Source organism: Hemitrygon akajei, chromosome 16, assembly GCF_048418815.1.
Source record: "Hemitrygon akajei chromosome 16, sHemAka1.3, whole genome shotgun sequence".
In the NCBI taxonomy this organism is placed as follows: Eukaryota; Metazoa; Chordata; class Chondrichthyes; order Myliobatiformes; family Dasyatidae; genus Hemitrygon; species Hemitrygon akajei.
Genome location: NC_133139.1, coordinates 81413291 through 81425643, shown reverse-complemented (window position 1 = coordinate 81425643; position 12353 = coordinate 81413291). Strand labels below are relative to the sequence as shown.

General features: G+C 39.9%; 1 protein-coding gene across 3 annotated transcripts in view; it reads left to right on the top strand.

The window, feature by feature from the left end:
- The first annotated feature begins 982 nt into the window (after nucleotides 1–982).
- Nucleotides 983–12353, top strand: part of ilf3b (interleukin enhancer binding factor 3b) — a 77756-nt gene continuing 66385 nt past the window's right edge. For all 3 annotated transcript variants that reach the window (XM_073069293.1, XM_073069292.1, XM_073069294.1), the window contains exon 1: nucleotides 983–1084. The gene's annotated coding sequence lies outside the window, so the exon portion shown is untranslated. The remainder of the gene's footprint in view (nucleotides 1085–12353) is intronic.

Sequence of the window (12353 nt, the reverse complement as noted above, 5' to 3'; positions counted from 1 at the left end):
TTTTCCCATTTTTCAATAGGTAAAGTAAGCTTAAGTTCCCTTTCCCAATCATTTTTAATTTTATTAGATACATCTAAATGAATTTTCATAATTATATTGTAGATAGTTGCTATTGCATCTTTCTGAAAAGGATTTAAATCTAAAATATTTTCCAAACTATCCATAGAATATAGATTCGGGAAAGTAGGAAGAACGGTATTTAAAAATGTCATGAGTGTCCTGCCATTAACTCGATACATTTCCTCTTTACTTTTGACCTCAAGTGCAACATTCACACTTTTTCATGTTAAATTCCTTGTCATTCTCTGCCTATATCTCCAACTCATTATCCTATTTATCCTTTGACAATCATTCTCACTATCAGCAACACTAACAGTTTTTATGCCATCTGCGAACTTACTAAAGAGGTCAACTACGTTTTTGTCCTAAGCATTTATATATATTATCATAAACAAGAGGACACAGCACTACTCCCCGGAGAACTCAGACTTAACTATATAACATATGGGCTAGGTTATTGCCTGGCATATGACGAATTTATTCAAACAGCAGATGGTACGTTTTAAAATTCTCTGTTTTAAAAGATAGATAATAAATGAAGCAGTGGTTGAACTGGAGAATGGTGTTGAAATATAAGAAATGCCATGACCTCGTGGAATCAAATAGCCCGCTCTTGCTATTTTGTATGTTCTTATAAGTGACATTTCATCAACCCTTTGTGTGCAAGCATTCCTATCTCTTTAATCATCGACTGACATCAATTCATCAGCTAATATTTCCTCTTCAAATCCTGTTTTACTGTCCATCAACCCAGAATGAGGCTTTGATGTGCTGACCAGCGGTTGCTACAACCATCCCATTGTTCAAGCGCTTACAGGAGACCGTTCTGCGTGGTGACGTCAAACGCACGGGGGGCGTTCCTTCGTATGATTGGTCGGTTTGAAGGAAACCAGGAACGTCGATGCGCAGAGGCGCCTTTGGACGCATGCGCTGTTGCATCCATAAAAGAACAGTTGGCGGCACGCAGTCACGTGAGGTTTTTTTTTGTCCTCTCCGGAGCGTGTGCGGCGAGGATCGAGAGAGGGTGAGTGACTAAGTCGGCTCAAGGTAACCGACGGCCTGGGCAAATGCCATTCCTGACACGGTGGGCCCAGCGCATCAGTCTGGACTCCCCAAGCATCGCCCAGTATGGTCGTACTTATTGGGTACTCTCCCTCTACCCGTGTCTGAAGTGCGTCACTGGTGGCCTAGGCCGTGTCAGGCCTCCGGTTAGAGGGAGAAGGGATTGGGGGGGGGGGGAGAGAAGTGGAGATGGGGCGCTCTGCCAGGAAGGCGCGCTGTGCATACCGATGTGGGGCCACCCAGGAGTCGGCGCGGCCTGAAACTTCATTTCTCTCTCATTCTCTTGCCCGCGACATGAGGCGACAAGTGGCCGCAGTCAAAATGGCGGCGGGTGTGGGGCGACCGGCGTGGGCTCGGCCCCGCCTCCGTGTGCTTTAGCCTTGTCCCTGCTCGCCCCCTCCTCGTTCTGTCCCTGGGTGAGCTGCCGTCCGAATGTTAATCCCGTTTTGATTTTGTATGTCTTTATCACCTCGTGTATCTATTGTCCTTAAACTGCATTAAAGTTTTTTTTAATATATATCTGTATGTAAGTTTTCCTCTCCCACGTTCTGCTCGCTGTCTTTTAAGTTTGTGACTTCAAGTCAGTTTCACATTCAAGTTTCTATCCATTACATTTATTGGTAGATTTTAAATTGTTAACGCTACAGGAATGTGTTTGCTCCCTGGACCGCCGCTGTATTTGCCCCTAAAATCTTCCAAATTATTCTCAAACAGATGTCTAGGCAGTTTCCTTTGCAGGCTCTGTTTAATTCTCTATCCCCATATGATAGGGGAAGAAGACTGAGAGCCAGATCACAATTTTCAGCTTCATGTTCTGTTGCATCTCCTGGCCTCCCCGTGTCTTTTGCCCACTCTGTCTCCTAAACTTGAAAGATGGGGGCAGCTGTAAATTCACCCCTCAAATTTATTACCCCTCTGGTTCCAACTTCATTCTACATCCCTTAGGGTCGCCACATCAGTTAATTGTGAATTGGATGTGGTATTGGTATAACCATTATATAAGAAAATTGTTTTAAGATTTTGAACTTTGCCTCCCTGAATCAATTATCCACTGCTGTCAGTATGTCCTGCTATTTTTGTACATTTCTCATACCTGTTTTTATCTAGCAAAATATCCTTTGTAGTACATCAGTAAACAGATTGCATTAAAGTCTATTCTTTGTGATTTGGAGCATACTCTGCCACCACATATTTTAATCCTGTTTTGTTACTTATTCATATGTATGTTACATCAACTTCTTGTTATAATTCTGAGGAATTATGGTCTTTTTAAAGTCTTTTCTAACTGCAGAACTTGACAGTTTGTGGTGATTTAGTGTGCTTTTAATTTCCCCCACTACTGATGCAAGGAGAGCTTGTCATGGCTATTGTCTCTTAAATCAAAGAGAAGACAATGGGTGCCTGGGAACAGCATTGTTGACAAATTCCCACATCATGCTGTGCATTTACTGGTTGTTTCTGAATTCTGGAATTTCCTACCAACTTGTGGGAGCACAAGACATTGCAGTAACCAATAATTGCCAATCTTAGTGTGTTTTATTTGACATATTAAAATTTGTAAATTATTTGAAGAGCAAAATATAATTTGTGTGGTTGAAAGATTCATGGGTATGCATCCATACTATTAGCCTGAAGTTTCAACAATACAACTTTGTGAAGTTTGTTTTGTGAAGTTTGACGTACTCAGTTGACTTTTGTTACAGTAGTGTGCTTGTTTTTGAAGGTGGCATCCTGTGTGCGTGCATTTATTTGCACTTTGCATCGTAGATGGCCTGTTTCAAGGAGTATTGATTGGAGTGTGACTGTTATTAGGGGAGAGGGCTGGGAGGAGGGAACCCAGAATAAGGTTTGAAAGAGTTGAAGTTGAAAGATGAACAAGTATATTATATTTGCAGAATCTTGTATTTCACCTCTGGAAGACTGAGGTTTTTATTTGAATGTTTCTATTTTTCCTTGATAGCAAGAAAATTGCCAGATATCATTCATGCACCTGGCCTGTGTGTGAACCAATTGAATGTTCAAAACTCATGATGCACGAAACCAGTGCTCCTCAATTTGTACTTTAGTTAAATTTCCCGAATTGAACTGCTAATGGAATCATTACTCAAAATGATCGATTGTTAGTTATAGAAATTGTTACTGGCAGTACTGCCATTCTTTAGGGAACCTAATGTGAACTTCTTTCCTTGTGTGATGCCTTTGCTGCGGTGTGGAAACTTGACTTTTTCCCAGCATTGAATCTGTGGTTTGCTATGGAGAGCCTGCCAGTGAATGCTAGTGTTTGACAGGTAGGGATGATGCACTGGATGCTGAGATTAGTGCAGGCCTTTGCTGGTGAGTAGTAGTATGCTTTAAAGTCTGCCGTTCTCTGGATATGAGCCTCTCTTGACATTGTGTTAGATGTGATGGAAGCTACAGTTTCCCCTCTGCTGTATGGTACATCCTGGCCCAGAGTTTGAGATTGTTAGCTTGGAAATATCTTTGGATTAGAGTTCTTCTTAGCCAAGCAGAGAAGGTGACACTCTTTTTTGTCATCTAATGCCTAATAGGATTAATAAGAGCCTGCAGCTTCCCAGTGCTCCGACATGCCACAGGAGCAGCCAGTGCTCAGCAGTGACTGGCATTAGCCTTATTGTGCAGGTGTACCTCTTTTTGTTTGTTTCCCCCTTCACGGCATTGATTGACTGCTCTGATCACCCAACTTTCCAAATACTACACTCTTGAGTCATGAGGGTTTCATGCTGGAGTGCCAGATTCCTTGACATCATGATTATATGAGAATGTTTGTACTGAAAGGACAATAGGATTAGAGTGAGTAGTTCGGAGCTGGGTACAATTGCAGCTTGATTTTTGCCTTCACATTTTGATTACAGCTCCTAATAGTCTAAATTTACTAATAGGTTAAATTGTCTAAATTTACAACTAGTATTTTTCTGCAGTTTTCAGTATCTGTTTTTTAACTAATCCTTGTTTAAACAGAGCTAGTCGGTTAATATTTAAAATGCAATATCAACTTGGTTGTAACATCAGAAGATTTCTCAGATTTTGCTGTGAATTTTTAGATTCAGTGTGTGTGTAAACAGTTTCAGCTGTGGAGTCCAGACATTTGGTATACATGGTATCTCTAGGTTACAAATGCCTGTACATACAAATGAGCTCCCATAATATTTAATTTGAAATCCTGATGAACATACAGTGGCAGCAGGAGATCTCTTTGATAAGAGGTAGGAGCAGAATTATGCTATTCGGCCTATCATGGCTGCTCAGCCATTTCACTCTCAACTGAATTTTTCTGGCTTTTCCCAGTAATCTTTCACACCCTGACTAATCAAGACTATAAATCTCTGCTTTAAATGCACCTGATAACTTGGCTTCCACAGTTGCTTGTAACAACGAATTCCACAGATACACGATCCTCTGGCTAAAGTAATTCCTCCTCATCTCTTCTCAGTGGACTTTACTATGAGGCTGTGCCTGCTGGTCCTGGACTCTTCTTTAATATAGGAAACATTCTCCCCACATCCACTCTATCTAGGCCTTTCAACATTTGATAGGTTTCAATGTGATTCCCCCCCACCCCCCCCCCCCCCCCCAAATTCTTCTAAATTCCAGTAGGTACAGGCCCAGGGCCTTCAAACAGTCCTTGTACAGCAACAGTTTCATTCCCAGACTCATTTTCATGAACCTTCTCCAGGTCAGCACATCCTTTCTCAGATAAGGGATCCAAAACTACTCTCAGTATTCCAAATGAGGCCTCATCAGTGCTTTATAAAGCCTCAACATTACATCCTTGCTTTTATATTCTGGTCCTCTTGAAATGAATGCTAATGTTGCTCTTGCCTTCAACTCAACCTGTAAATTTTCAGGGAATCCTTTATGAGGACTCCCGAGTTCCTTTGGACCTCGTATTTTTGAATTTTCTCCCCGTTTGGGAAAATAGTCTGTTTTTCCTTCTACCAAAGTACATGGCCGTCCACTTCCTTGCAGATGTATTCCATCTTCCACTTAACTTGTCTCTCCTCCTATCTTTGTATCGTTCGTAAACTTGGCCACAAAGCTATCAAAACAGCCATCCAAATCATTGACATGTATCATAAAATGAAGCAGTCCCAACACCAACCCCAGCAGATCAACACAAGCCACCACAACCAACCAAAAAAGTTTCCACTTTTTTCCACCTTTGTTTCCACTCTTTGCCTCCTGCCAATTAGCCAATCCTTTCCATGCTAGTATCTTTCCTGTAATACAACGTGCTTTCATCCTGTTAAGCAGCCTCATGTGCTGAACCTTGTTAAAAGCCTTCCGAAAATCCAAATAAACAAAGTCCACTGACTCCTTTGTCTATCCAGCATCTTCCCAGCTATTGAATCAGGCTAACTGACCTATAATTCAATTTGTCTCCCTCTCTTGAAGAGTAGAATGACATTTTCCAACCCTTGGAAACCATGTTGGAATCTAGTGATTCTTGAAAGATCATTATTGTTTCCACAATCCCTCTAGTCACCTCTTTTATGGGTGTAGTTTATCTGGTCCAAGTGACTTATCCACTTTCATACCTTTTAGCTTCCCAAGCACCTTCTCCCACGCTACACTCTCAAACTTCTGGCATACTACTAGTGTCTTCCAAGGTGAAGATGTGTAATTTAGTTCGTCTGCCGTTCCCTTGTCCCTATTATAACCACTCCAATGTCATTTTTTAGCTGTCCTATGTCTACTCTTGCCTCTCTTACTCTTTTATATATCTGGGGAAAAACTTTTAACGTTTATATTCTTACCTAACTTATATTTGTATTTCTCTTCCCTCCTTATGGCTTTTTCAGTTACCTTTTAGTTTGTAAAAGCTTCCCAGTCCTCTAACCTCACTAATTTTTACTCTATTACATAGGTGTCAAACACAAGGCCCGCGGGCCATATCCGGCCCGGCGTACAATTATATCCGGCCCGCGAGATCATTTTAGATAGATCTATTATTTTAATTATTAATGGCCCGGCGATATGAAGCGCTGATAACACACAAACTACAGATTCCATAATGCAGCGCAACAGCTGCCGATAGGCTACCCGGGAACATTCCCGCGTCAAGCATCTGTTGCTGTATACAACGCTATTCTTCGCACTGAGTTCGCACGGCGCTTTGGTGACTTTGAAGCACAAAAAATTAATTTCGAGCTGCTTCGCAGCCCATTTGCCGACGACATGGAAACTGCACCTGTACAGATTCAGATGGAGCTGATAGAGCTGCAGTGTAATGGGACACTAAAGGCAAAGTACGACACTGCAGGGCCCGTACAGTTTATTCGCTCCATTCCTGAAGCAATGCCTCAGCTACATGCGGCTCGAACCTTGTGCATGTTTGGTAGCACATATCTGTGTGAGAAGCTTTTCTCAGTGATGAAGATTAACAAAACATCACACAGGAGTCGTCTCACTGATGAACACCTGCAGTTCATCCTGAGAATCTCCACAACACAGAACCTTACACCAAACCTAAACGAACTTATTGCCAAGAAAAGATGCCAAGCATCCAGCTCTGACAAAACAGCATAAGAGCAAAGAAAACTGAGTGTTTTGATTTGTTGTTATTTTAACTTTTGCTGAAAAGCACAAATTTTATTTATATTTTCAGGGTTTTTTTGCAGCATGCTCATATTTCTAACTTGTATAATACTGACAGGAGATTTTTTTATGGAGAGCAAAATATTTAAGTTATTTAAAGTTTTAGTTTATTTTTTCTGGAATAATATTCTTGTTTGTTTTTATTCATATTTATGTTCAAAAAATGTTTAGTTTTAGTGTGTTCAATAAATGTTTATCCTGTTCGGCCCGCGACCTAAAGTGTGCTTTGAGTTTTGGCCCCATGTGCAATTGAGTTCGACACCGCTGCTCTATTATATGCCCTCTCTTTTGCTTTTTTATTTTTGACTTCCATTGTGAGCTGCAGTTTCACCATCTGGCCTTTAGAATACTACTACTTTGGGACACATTTATCTTGTGCCTTCCAAATTTCTCCCAGAAACTCCAGCCATTGCTGTTCTGCTGTCATTCCTGCTAGTGTCCCCTGTCAATCAGCTGAGGCCAGTTTCTCTCACTGTAATACTGATACATCTGACTTTGGCTTCTCCCTCTCAAAATGCAAATTGAAGTCTATCATTACACAACAACCAATCTAAAATAAACTTTCCCCTAGTAGTCTCAACCATAAGCTGCTCTAAAAAGCCACCTCACAGACATTGTACAAGTTCTCTTTTGAGATCCAGCACCAACCTGATTTTCTTGATTTACCTTGAAAATTTACAGTGAAAACCCCCATGACTATCGTAACATTGTCCTTTTGACATATGTTTTCTATCTCCATTGTAATTTGTAGCCCACATCCTGGCTACTGTTCAGAGACCTGTATGTAACTCTCATCAGGGTCTTATTACCCTTGCAGATTTTTAATTTTATTCTCAAGGATTCTACATCTTCTGATCCTATACTGCCTTTTTCTAAGGATTTAATTTCTTTTTTTTAACCAACAGAGCTACCCCATCCCCTCTGCCTGCCTGTTCTTTCAGTACAGTGTGTATCCTTAAAACGTCATGCTCCAACTGCCCTACAAGATCATCTACCTTATTCTCTATAATGCGTGCATTCAAATATAACAACTTATCCCACTGACTGCAATTTTGCCCTATTGTCTGCTAGTTCTTCCTCTTAGTTTTATTGCACACTGCATCTAATGGTATCCAACTGCCCCATTGTGGGGTGTACAAGTTATATATCTTGATATTTATCCACTTGTAGGCAGCCACAAAGCAAGAAATTTGAATAACCCAATTTTTAAAAAAAGACCAAAACCACTATGCAGAGAAAGAGAGAGGAGAAAAAATGTACATTGTGCAAACAACAGAAGCAAGCCAGCAGCATCCTGAACCAAAGTGAATCCCAGGATAGAAATGCACAATAGTTGGAGCAGTTCACGGCCTTGGCGCTGCAGAGAAAGGAATGAACATTTGCAGAATGGCGAGCAGAATCAGTTCAATCTATGCCCAACAGTTGAGCTTCCAGTCTATCTGTGCCAGTGTTTAAAATGTCAAAGTGCCACGTTTCAGCACCCGGATCCAGGCACCCTGAAACGCTTTGGCTGTCCGGTCTGAAGCCAAGCCATTCACCAAAACATCTTAGTCATCCTCCTCAGCAATATCCAAAACGTTATTGAGAGGCACGATCACGGCGATACTTTGCACTGACTACCCATTTCCTTTCCCTCTCCCGACAGCTAGGTGCCTGTCTCCTGCAACTTGGTGACAACTTCCCTGTAGCTCTTACCTCAGTGCACCGGCTACAGGTGTGGTTTTTAGGGAGGTTGGAGGTCTGTCAGATTACCCGCATCTCACATAAAGCGTATATCAACCCCTGGAGCCTTTCTCACTGCACATGTGATGAAGAATGTAGATGAAAAATTTAACTCGCTAAAGCCTTCCCGTTTTAACAGTGGCCCATATCTCAACTATAGAGAAATAAGTTTGATCTGATGGCCTGTGTGGTTGCAAAATGACCAAAGCTAGAAACATGAAATTTGTCAAGTGGGCAGAGGAGAAAAGGTGATGTGACATTACTTCAAACTATTATTAGCTGGGTTAAAATATTGGCAGCCTAATATGCAGGGCTGGGTGATGGCCTTTATTGTAGAGTTTGGAGACCAGTGGTAAAGATAATGAGTAAGTTGGTATCTCTTGCTGAAGTTCCTTGCTTTCCAAAATCTTTCAGTTGGAAAATATGAAATGTACAACTTTTATTTAAGAAAGCACAATAGGCAACTACAGGTTTCCCCCACTATCCGAAGGTGGAGCGTTCCTATGAAACCGTTGATTTATATGGGAAAACTCTTGAGCGTTCCAAGACCCAAAAAATAACCTACCAAATAATACAGGAAACCTAAAATAACATGAACATATAATAAAAGCAAGAATGATATAAATATACAGCCTATATAAAGTAGAAATATTGTATGTATGGTGTAGTTTCACTTATCAAAATTGGGAAGACGGCGAGCCAAAATTGATTTGGAGGAAAAAAATCGGCACGTACATGCATGCGCACACAAGGCTTCACGGTCATGTTAGTCTTTCTCGGGGTAAACATGCATATAAAGCGGGTGTCTTTTTTTGTAAAAGCAAAAATCCTCTGATTAGCGAAAACAGGTACTAATGTAGGTCTTCTGTAACGGCAAGTTGTCGTAAATTGAATGTTTGAAAAACGGGGGGGGGGGGGGGGCCTGTACACACATTCAGCCTAACATTGAGTGTCTGTTGTGAATTTAATTGTGTAATGTTTCAGTAATCTTTTAAGTATATTTAAGCATTGCTCGTTTCAGTAATTCATTACAAGTTACATGTATAAATATTTGAATTACATACATCAGTAACTTCATGCTTAAAGTAAGCATGAAGTTATGAGACAACGTGACCTGTATAATGTTGGAATCCATTACTAAGTGATTACTATCATGCCTGTTGTAAGTCACACATTCAACTTGGACCTTTTTAAAATAAGACTTGAGGAATTTATTGGAGCAAAGCTACCGTAGATTCCGTACTACAGAGCGCACCTGATTAAAAGCCGCAGGCTCTAATTTTAGAAAGAAAATCAATTTTGTACTTGTACAAGCCGCACCGGATTTTAAGCCTCAGGTGTCTCACGTTGTAATATGAGATATTTACACAGAAAGATATTACACGTGAGGATTTTTTAACTTTTAATTAAATCCGTATGGTAACATAAACAAATACATATTGCAAATGCTTTTTTTCGAACCGTGCCTGTAACACGGCTACTTTTAAATATACATACGTATCGGTAACACACAAATTACGTTGCGTATACTTTTTTACTGAACAGTGCACGAACAACATTCCAATATCTCCTAACGACTGGTAAAAAAAAAATATATACTGCAGCCTACCAGGAAAAGTTATTGATCGCCTTTAACTTAAAAGCAGCGTTCTCGCGCGGGTCTAATGCCGCTCGCCCCCACCTTCCCGTTTATCGCAAACCGGTATTTCCCACAAGACGCGGCGAAACTGGATGTGACGTCATAGCATCCCGGGATGTAGTACAGAAAACAAATATAGTTAAAATACTTCTAACTTTTACTAGAAAATACTAACAAATGAATTACTAAGCGAAAATATTATAAACTAAATAACTGCCATAAAGGCAGCACAATGCTTTTCTTCGAGTGTTTTCCATGTTGATGAGGGTGAGTACAAATGACTGATTTACAATAATTTAATTGTGAAAGTGCGCTTGATTTATCGTACAATTTCATTGGACCTCTGTGAACTACTCATCAATTTTATTGGTCTACTGTTATGAGGCAAAATGTTTTTGGCGGCATGAAAAAAAACCATGCATTAGCCGCACCGTAGTAAAAGCCACAGTATTCAAAGCTGTTCAAAGCGTGGGAAAAAAGTAGCGGCTTATAATCCGGCATATACGGTATTTTAGAACTATGTCCTATGAAAGAATTTAGGTAATTAAGAAGCTCTGTTTAAGAATGATTATAAAATAGTATAAGTTTATGGGAAGATTGAAAAATTTATTGTCTTAAACCAGGGTATGATATTCTTTTAAATAAAAATATAATAATGTGTGACATAGTAATAAAGCTGACCTTGATTTGGGACTGCATTGCTTTCCTTATTGTCTGGTCAATATTCTTGGAACATTTCCTAACAGTGCTGTGGCTATATCCACACAGTGAAGAGTGGAGTTTTCACTACCATTTTCTCAAGGGTTTTTGGAAATTAGCAGTTTAATGTTGTCTTGATCTGCATTGCCCATATGAATTGAAGAAAAAAGATACTCTTGTATTGAGAATAAGGAAATGTCAGAAGTTAGATATCAACTCTTACCAAAAATTCATTAGGAAATTGGACTTCTGAAGTAAACAAGGAACTGAAAGATGTGTGTTACTTTTTTAAAAAAAAAACATTTATTGTCCACATTAGTAAAAGTTAATAAATCCCCAGTACCGGATGATCAACATAGTAGGTAATTGCAGTGATGACTTTCATAAAGTGAATGCCCTGTTTGTTACCTTCCTAAGTTATATAGATTGTAGAATTCTTTACACAAATTACATGGTATAACTTCTAACTTTGATTTAAGAAAAGAGTTAAATAGGGACTGGAAAAGTAATGATAGACTAGTTATTGAGGTGCTAGTGAGAAAAATGCTAAAATCTTGTTAAGGATTGGTAACCCAGGTATTTGGAAAATATTAATTTGATCTGTTAGTATGGATATACAACAGACAATGTATGACATTTGCTTATGGTCCTAACTAGCAATAACTAAGGGTATTCTAGTTGTGTATAAACTCTCAAAAGTCTTAAGGGGTCATTGAAGGTTACTACACAAAATGAATTCACCGTGGTGTGTATTGAATATTAATGGATTTAACATGTTTCTAAGAAATGGGTAGAAGATTTAATCACAGCCAACCAATCTGAAAATGACCATTCACATATACAGTGATCAATGTTGGAACCTCAGTTGTTCCCTCTAAGTGGATGATCTGGATTAACAATGAATGAAAAAAGAACATCGTCATGGCTGAAAGAGAGGGAGGAGGGCAAAACTAGGCTGTAACGCGGAGGAATGAGAATCTCTCTGCCTAGTATCTTGTTAGCAAATGTACAGCTCTTTGAGAACAAGATTGAGGGCCTAAGGATGTGATTGCTGTATTGGAGGAAAATGAAGCACTGTTTTGTGTTCACTGAGACATTGTTCACTCTGGATATGTTGCTGCGTCATTAAGACCTGAAGGCTTGTTCAGGATGAACTGAACTCTTGTTCAGAGAAGGCAAAGGTGGAGTCAGTGTTTTATGTTAAAGCTCTTTGTGGTGCTCAGATGCGGCAGTTTTGTCGTACTCTTGTTCCCCCAATCTGGAACATCTAAATGCTGACCATTCTATTTAGCAGTGGAGTTCTCCTCTGTGAGCCTGACTGTAGTTTATATACTGCCAAAGTGCTCACTGGTCAGCCACTTGAGATATTGAATGCTACCATTACCAAATAAGAAATAGTCCACTCTGACTGTATTTAAAATCATAATTGGGGACTTCAGTTGGGCTTGTTTCAAGACATCTCTGCCCAATTATCAGCATATAATCTGCAGCATCAGGGGTCCCAACACACTTGTCCACTGCTATAGTATGAGAAGGAATGCCTACTGTTCCATGA